Raw genomic sequence first — 8516 nt, 5'->3', positions numbered from 1 at the left:
GAAAAAACCCCAAGGGTTACCTTTTACCAAAAGCCTTTTACCAAAGCCTTTTAGCCTTTAGCCTTTTAGCCTTTAGCCTTTTACCAAAGGCTTACCTTTTTTCCAGCCAAAAAATAAAAGTGCTCAGATCGAGCTGAAAATGCGCACAGATATTCACCAGGAATCGCCCTTTAATTTGAGCCCAAAATTTGTGCAGAAATCAGACCTTCAATTTTTGACCCGAAAAAACCCCAAGGGGTTAGGCTTACCTTTTTTTCCAGCCAAAAAATAAAAGTGCTCAGATCGAGCTGAAAATGCGCACAGATATTCACCAGGAATCGCCCTTTAATTTTAGCCCAAAATTTGTGCAGAAATCAGACCTTCGATTTTTGACCCGAAAAAACCCCAAGGGTTACCTTTTACCAAAAGCCTTTTACCAAAGCCTTTTAGCCTTTAGCCTTTTAGCCTTTAGCCTTTTACCAAAGGCTTACCTTTTTTTTCAGCCAAAAAATAAAAGTGCTCAGATCGAGCTGAAAATGCGCACAGATATTCAGCAGGAATCGCCCTTTAATTTGAGCCCAAAATTTGTGCAGAAATCAGACCTTCGATTTTTGACCCGAAAAAACCCCAAGGGGTTAGGCTTACCTTTTTTTCCAGCCAAAAAATAAAAGTGCTCAGATCGAGCTGAAAATGCGCACAGATATTCACCAGGAATCGCCCTTTAATTTGAGCCCAAAATTTGTGCAGAAATAGGACTTTCGATTTTTGACCCGAAAAAACCCCAAGGGGTTAGGCTTACCTTTTTTTTCAGCCAAAAAATAAAAGTGCTCAGATCGAGCTGAAAATGCGCACAGATATTCACCAGGAATCGCCCTTTAATTTGAGCCCAAAATTTGTGCAGAAATAGGACTTTCGATTTTTGACCCGAAAAAACCCCAAGGGTTACCTTTTACCAAAAGCCTTTTACCAAAGCCTTTTACCTTTAGCCTTTTAGCCTTTAGCCTTTACCAAAGGCTTACCTTTTTTTCCAGCCAAAAAATAAAAGTGCTCAGATCGAGCTGAAAATGCGCACAGATATTCACCAGGAATCGCCCTTTAATTTAGCCCAAAATTTGTGCAGAAATAGGACTTTCGATTTTTGACCCGAAAAAACCCCAAGGGGTTAGGCTTACCTTTTTTTCCAGCCAAAAAATAAAAGTGCTCAGATCGAGCTGAAAATGCGCACAGATATTCACCAGGAATCGCCCTTTAATTTGAGCCCAAAATTTGTGCAGAAATCAGACCTTCAATTTTTGACCCGAAAAAACCCCAAGGGGTTAGGCTTACCTTTTTTTCCAGCCAAAAAATAAAAGTGCTCAGATCGAGCTGAAAATGCGCACAGATATTCACCAGGAATCGCCCTTTAATTTTAGCCCAAAATTTGTGCAGAAATCAGACCTTCGATTTTTGACCCGAAAAAACCCCAAGGGTTACCTTTTACCAAAAGCCTTTTACCAAAGCCTTTTAGCCTTTAGCCTTTTAGCCTTTAGCCTTTTACCAAAGGCTTACCTTTTTTTTCAGCCAAAAAATAAAAGTGCTCAGGTCGAGCTGAAAATGCGCACAGATATTCACCAGGAATCGCCCTTTAATTTGAGCCCAAAATTTGTGCAGAAATAGGACTTTCGATTTTTGACCCGAAAAAACCCCAAGGGGTTAGGCTTACCTTTTTTTCCAGCCAAAAAATAAAAGTGCTCAGATCGAGCTGAAAATGCGCACAGATATTCACCAGGAATCGCCCTTTAATTTTAGCCCAAAATTTGTGCAGAAATCAGACCTTCGATTTTTGACCCGAAAAAACCCCAAGGGGTTAGGCTTACCTTTTTTTCCAGCCAAAAAATAAAAGTGCTCAGATCGAGCTGAAAATGCGCACAGATATTCACCAGGAATCTCCCTTTAATTTTAGCCCAAAATTTGTGCAGAAATAGGACCTTCGATTTTTGACCCGAAAAAACCCCAAGGGGTTAGGCTTACCTTTTTTTCCAGCCAAAAAATAAAAGTGCTCAGATCGAGCTGAAAATGCGCACAGATATTCACCAGGAATCGCCCTTTAATTTGAGCCCAAAATTTGTGCAGAAATCAGACCTTCAATTTTTGACCCGAAAAAACCCCAAGGGGTTAGGCTTACCTTTTTTTCCAGCCAAAAAATAAAAGTGCTCAGATCGAGCTGAAAATGCGCACAGATATTCACCAGGAATCGCCCTTTAATTTTAGCCCAAAATTTGTGCAGAAATCAGACCTTCGATTTTTGACCCGAAAAAACCCCAAGGGTTACCTTTTACCAAAAGCCTTTTACCAAAGCCTTTTAGCCTTTAGCCTTTTAGCCTTTAGCCTTTTACCAAAGGCTTACCTTTTTTTCCAGCCAAAAAATAAAAGTGCTCAGATCGAGCTGAAAATGCGCACAGATATTCACCAGGAATCGCCCTTTAATTTGAGCCCAAAATTTGTGCAGAAATAGGACTTTCGATTTTTGACCCGAAAAAACCCCAAGGGGTTAGGCTTACCTTTTTTTTCCGGCCAAAAAATAAAAGTGCTCAGATCGAGCTGAAAATGCGCACAGATACTCAGCAGGAATCGCCCTTTAATTTGAGCCCAAAATTTGTGCAGAAATAGGACTTTCGATTTTTGACCCGAAAAAACCCCAAGGGGTTAGGCTTACCTTTTTTTTCCGGCCAAAAAATAAAAGTGCTCAGATCGAGCTGAAAATGCGCACAGATACTCAGCAGGAATCGCCCTTTAATTTTAGCCCAAAATTTGTGCAGAAATAGGACTTTCGATTTTTGACCCGAAAAAACCCCAAGGGGTTAGGCTTACCTTTTTTTTCAGGCCAAAAAATAAAAGTGCTCAGATCGAGCTGAAAATGCGCACAGATATTCACCAGGAATCGCCCTTTAATTTGAGCCCAAAATTTGTGCAGAAATAGGACTTTCGATTTTTGACCCGAAAAAACCCCAAGGGGTTAGGCTTACCTTTTTTTCCAGCCAAAAAATAAAAGTGCTCAGATCGAGCTGAAAATGCGCACAGATATTCACCAGGAATCGCCCTTTAATTTTAGCCCAAAATTTGTGCAGAAATAGGACTTTCGATTTTTGACCCGAAAAAACCCCAAGGGGTTAGGCTTACCTTTTTTTCCAGCCAAAAAATAAAAGTGCTCAGATCGAGCTGAAAATGCGCACAGATATTCACCAGGAATCGCCCTTTAATTTTAGCCCAAAATTTGTGCAGAAATCAGACCTTCGATTTTTGACCCGAAAAAACCCCAAGGGTTACCTTTTACCAAAAGCCTTTTACCAAAGCCTTTTAGCCTTTAGCCTTTTACCAAAGGCTTACCTTTTTTTCCAGCCAAAAAATAAAAGTGCTCAGATCGAGCTGAAAATGCGCACAGATATTCACCAGGAATCGCCCTTTAATTTTAGCCCAAAATTTGTGCAGAAATAGGACTTTCGATTTTTGACCCGAAAAAACCCCAAGGGGTTAGGCTTACCTTTTTTTCCAGCCAAAAAATAAAAGTGCTCAGATCGAGCTGAAAATGCGCACAGATATTCACCAGGAATCGCCCTTTAATTTGAGCCCAAAATTTGTGCAGAAATCAGACCTTCAATTTTTGACCCGAAAAAACCCCAAGGGTTACCTTTTACCAAAAGCCTTTTACCAAAGCCTTTTAGCCTTTAGCCTTTTAGCCTTTAGCCTTTTACCAAAGGCTTACCTTTTTTTCAGCCAAAAAATAAAAGTGCTCAGGTCGAGCTGAAAATGCGCACAGATATTCACCAGGAATCGCCCTTTAATTTGAGCCCAAAATTTGTGCAGAAATAGGACTTTCGATTTTTGACCCGAAAAAACCCCAAGGGGTTAGGCTTACCTTTTTTCCAGCCAAAAAATAAAAGTGCTCAGATCGAGCTGAAAATGCGCACAGATATTCACCAGGAATCGCCCTTTAATTTGAGCCCAAAATTTGTGCAGAAATCAGACCTTCAATTTTTGACCCGAAAAAACCCCAAGGGGTTAGGCTTACCTTTTTTTCCAGCCAAAAAATAAAAGTGCTCAGATCGAGCTGAAAATGCGCACAGATATTCACCAGGAATCGCCCTTTAATTTTAGCCCAAAATTTGTGCAGAAATCAGACCTTCGATTTTTGACCCGAAAAAACCCCAAGGGTTACCTTTTACCAAAAGCCTTTTACCAAAGCCTTTTAGCCTTTAGCCTTTTAGCCTTTAGCCTTTTACCAAAGGCTTACCTTTTTTTTCAGCCAAAAAATAAAAGTGCTCAGATCGAGCTGAAAATGCGCACAGATATTCAGCAGGAATCGCCCTTTAATTTGAGCCCAAAATTTGTGCAGAAATCAGACCTTCGATTTTTGACCCGAAAAAAACCCCAAGGGGTTAGGCTTACCTTTTTTTCCAGCCAAAAAATAAAAGTGCTCAGATCGAGCTGAAAATGCGCACAGATATTCACCAGGAATCGCCCTTTAATTTGAGCCCAAAATTTGTGCAGAAATAGGACTTTCGATTTTTGACCCGAAAAAACCCCAAGGGGTTAGGCTTACCTTTTTTTTCAGCCAAAAAATAAAAGTGCTCAGATCGAGCTGAAATGCGCACAGATATTCACCAGGAATCGCCCTTTAATTTGAGCCCAAAATTTGTGCAGAAATAGGACTTTCGATTTTTGACCCGAAAAAACCCCAAGGGTTACCTTTTACCAAAAGCCTTTTACCAAAGCCTTTTAGCCTTTAGCCTTTTAGCCTTTAGCCTTTTACCAAAGGCTTACCTTTTTTTTCAGCCAAAAAATAAAAGTGCTCAGGTCGAGCTGAAAATGCGCACAGATATTCACCAGGAATCGCCCTTTAATTTGAGCCCAAAATTTGTGCAGAAATAGGACTTTCGATTTTTGACCCGAAAAAACCCCAAGGGGTTAGGCTTACCTTTTTTTCCAGCCAAAAAATAAAAGTGCTCAGATCGAGCTGAAAATGCGCACAGATATTCACCAGGAATCGCCCTTTAATTTGAGCCCAAAATTTGTGCAGAAATCAGACCTTCAATTTTTGACCCGAAAAAACCCCAAGGGGTTAGGCTTACCTTTTTTTCCAGCCAAAAAATAAAAGTGCTCAGATCGAGCTGAAAATGCGCACAGATATTCACCAGGAATCGCCCTTTAATTTTAGCCCAAAATTTGTGCAGAAATCAGACCTTCGATTTTTGACCCGAAAAAACCCCAAGGGTTACCTTTTACCAAAAGCCTTTTACCAAAGCCTTTTAGCCTTTAGCCTTTTAGCCTTTAGCCTTTTACCAAAGGCTTACCTTTTTTTTCAGCCAAAAAATAAAAGTGCTCAGATCGAGCTGAAAATGCGCACAGATATTCAGCAGGAATCGCCCTTTAATTTGAGCCCAAAATTTGTGCAGAAATCAGACCTTCGATTTTTGACCCGAAAAAACCCCAAGGGGTTAGGCTTACCTTTTTTTTCAGCCAAAAAATAAAAGTGCTCAGATCGAGCTGAAAATGCGCACAGATATTCACCAGGAATCGCCCTTTAATTTGAGCCCAAAATTTGTGCAGAAATAGGACTTTCGATTTTTGACCCGAAAAAACCCCAAGGGGTTAGGCTTACCTTTTTTCCAGCCAAAAAATAAAAGTGCTCAGATCGAGCTGAAAATGCGCACAGATATTCACCAGGAATCGCCCTTTAATTTGAGCCCAAAATTTGTGCAGAAATCAGACCTTCAATTTTTGACCCGAAAAAACCCCAAGGGGTTAGGCTTACCTTTTTTTCCAGCCAAAAAATAAAAGTGCTCAGATCGAGCTGAAAATGCGCACAGATATTCACCAGGAATCGCCCTTTAATTTTAGCCCAAAATTTGTGCAGAAATCAGACCTTCGATTTTTGACCCGAAAAAACCCCAAGGGTTACCTTTTACCAAAAGCCTTTTACCAAAGCCTTTTAGCCTTTAGCCTTTTAGCCTTTAGCCTTTTACCAAAGGCTTACCTTTTTTTTCAGCCAAAAAATAAAAGTGCTCAGATCGAGCTGAAAATGCGCACAGATATTCAGCAGGAATCGCCCTTTAATTTGAGCCCAAAATTTGTGCAGAAATAGGACTTTCGATTTTTGACCCGAAAAAACCCCAAGGGGTTAGGCTTACCTTTTTTTCCAGCCAAAAAATAAAAGTGCTCAGATCGAGCTGAAAATGCGCACAGATATTCACCAGGAATCGCCCTTTAATTTGAGCCCAAAATTTGTGCAGAAATAGGACTTTCGATTTTTGACCCGAAAAAACCCCAAGGGGTTAGGCTTACCTTTTTTTTCAGCCAAAAAATAAAAGTGCTCAGATCGAGCTGAAAATGCGCACAGATATTCACCAGGAATCGCCCTTTAATTTGAGCCCAAAATTTGTGCAGAAATAGGACTTTCGATTTTTGACCCGAAAAAACCCCAAGGGTTACCTTTTACCAAAAGCCTTTTACCAAAGCCTTTTAGCCTTTAGCCTTTTAGCCTTTAGCCTTTTACCAAAGGCTTACCTTTTTTTCAGCCAAAAAATAAAAGTGCTCAGGTCGAGCTGAAAATGCGCACAGATATTCACCAGGAATCGCCCTTTAATTTGAGCCCAAAATTTGTGCAGAAATAGGACTTTCGATTTTTGACCCGAAAAAACCCCAAGGGGTTAGGCTTACCTTTTTTTCCAGCCAAAAAATAAAAGTGCTCAGATCGAGCTGAAAATGCGCACAGATATTCACCAGGAATCGCCCTTTAATTTGAGCCCAAAATTTGTGCAGAAATAGGACTTTCGATTTTTGACCCGAAAAAACCCCAAGGGGTTAGGCTTACCTTTTTTTCCAGCCAAAAAATAAAAGTGCTCAGATCGAGCTGAAAATGCGCACAGATATTCACCAGGAATCGCCCTTTAATTTGAGCCCAAAATTTGTGCAGAAATAGGACTTTCGATTTTTGACCCGAAAAAACCCCAAGGGTTACCTTTTACCAAAAGCCTTTTACCAAAGCCTTTTAGCCTTTAGCCTTTTAGCCTTTAGCCTTTTACCAAAGGCTTACCTTTTTTTCCAGCCAAAAAATAAAAGTGCTCAGATCGAGCTGAAAATGCGCACAGATATTCACCAGGAATCGCCCTTTAATTTGAGCCCAAAATTTGTGCAGAAATAGGACTTTCGATTTTTGACCCGAAAAAACCCCAAGGGGTTAGGCTTACCTTTTTTTTCAGCCAAAAAATAAAAGTGCTCAGGTCGAGCTGAAAATGCGCACAGATATTCACCAGGAATCGCCCTTTAATTTGAGCCCAAAATTTGTGCAGAAATAGGACTTTCGATTTTTGACCCGAAAAAACCCCAAGGGGTTAGGCTTACCTTTTTTTCCAGCCAAAAAATAAAAGTGCTCAGATCGAGCTGAAAATGCGCACAGATATTCACCAGGAATCGCCCTTTAATTTGAGCCCAAAATTTGTGCAGAAATAGGACTTTCGATTTTTGACCCGAAAAAACCCCAAGGGGTTAGGCTTACCTTTTTTTCCAGCCAAAAAATAAAAGTGCTCAGATCGAGCTGAAAATGCGCACAGATATTCACCAGGAATCGCCCTTTAATTTTAGCCCAAAATTTGTGCAGAAATCAGACCTTCGATTTTTGACCCGAAAAAACCCCAAGGGTTACCTTTTACCAAAAGCCTTTTACCAAAGCCTTTTAGCCTTTAGCCTTTTAGCCTTTAGCCTTTTACCAAAGGCTTACCTTTTTTTCCAGCCAAAAAATAAAAGTGCTCAGATCGAGCTGAAAATGCGCACAGATATTCACCAGGAATCGCCCTTTAATTTGAGCCCAAAATTTGTGCAGAAATAGGACTTTCGATTTTTGACCCGAAAAAACCCCAAGGGGTTAGGCTTACCTTTTTTTTCAGCCAAAAAATAAAAGTGCTCAGATCGAGCTGAAAATGCGCACAGATATTCACCAGGAATCGCCCTTTAATTTGAGCCCAAAATTTGTGCAGAAATAGGACTTTCGATTTTTGACCCGAAAAAACCCCAAGGGGTTAGGCTTACCTTTTTTTCCAGCCAAAAAATAAAAGTGCTCAGATCGAGCTGAAAATGCGCACAGATATTCACCAGGAATCGCCCTTTAATTTTAGCCCAAAATTTGTGCAGAAATCAGACCTTCGATTTTTGACCCGAAAAAACCCCAAGGGTTACCTTTTACCAAAAGCCTTTTACCAAAGCCTTTTAGCCTTTAGCCTTTTAGCCTTTAGCCTTTTACCAAAGGCTTACCTTTTTTTTCAGCCAAAAAATAAAAGTGCTCAGATCGAGCTGAAAATGCGCACAGATATTCAGCAGGAATCGCCCTTTAATTTGAGCCCAAAATTTGTGCAGAAATCAGACCTTCGATTTTTGACCCGAAAAAACCCCAAGGGGTTAGGCTTACCTTTTTTTCCAGCCAAAAAATAAAAGTGCTCAGATCGAGCTGAAAATGCGCACAGATATTCACCAGGAATCGCCCTTTAATTTGAGCCCAAAATTTG

This window comes from Ornithodoros turicata, chromosome 6 (genome assembly GCF_037126465.1).
Source record: "Ornithodoros turicata isolate Travis chromosome 6, ASM3712646v1, whole genome shotgun sequence".
NCBI classification, from domain to species: Eukaryota; Metazoa; Arthropoda; class Arachnida; order Ixodida; family Argasidae; genus Ornithodoros; species Ornithodoros turicata.
This window is presented reverse-complemented; position numbering follows the sequence as displayed.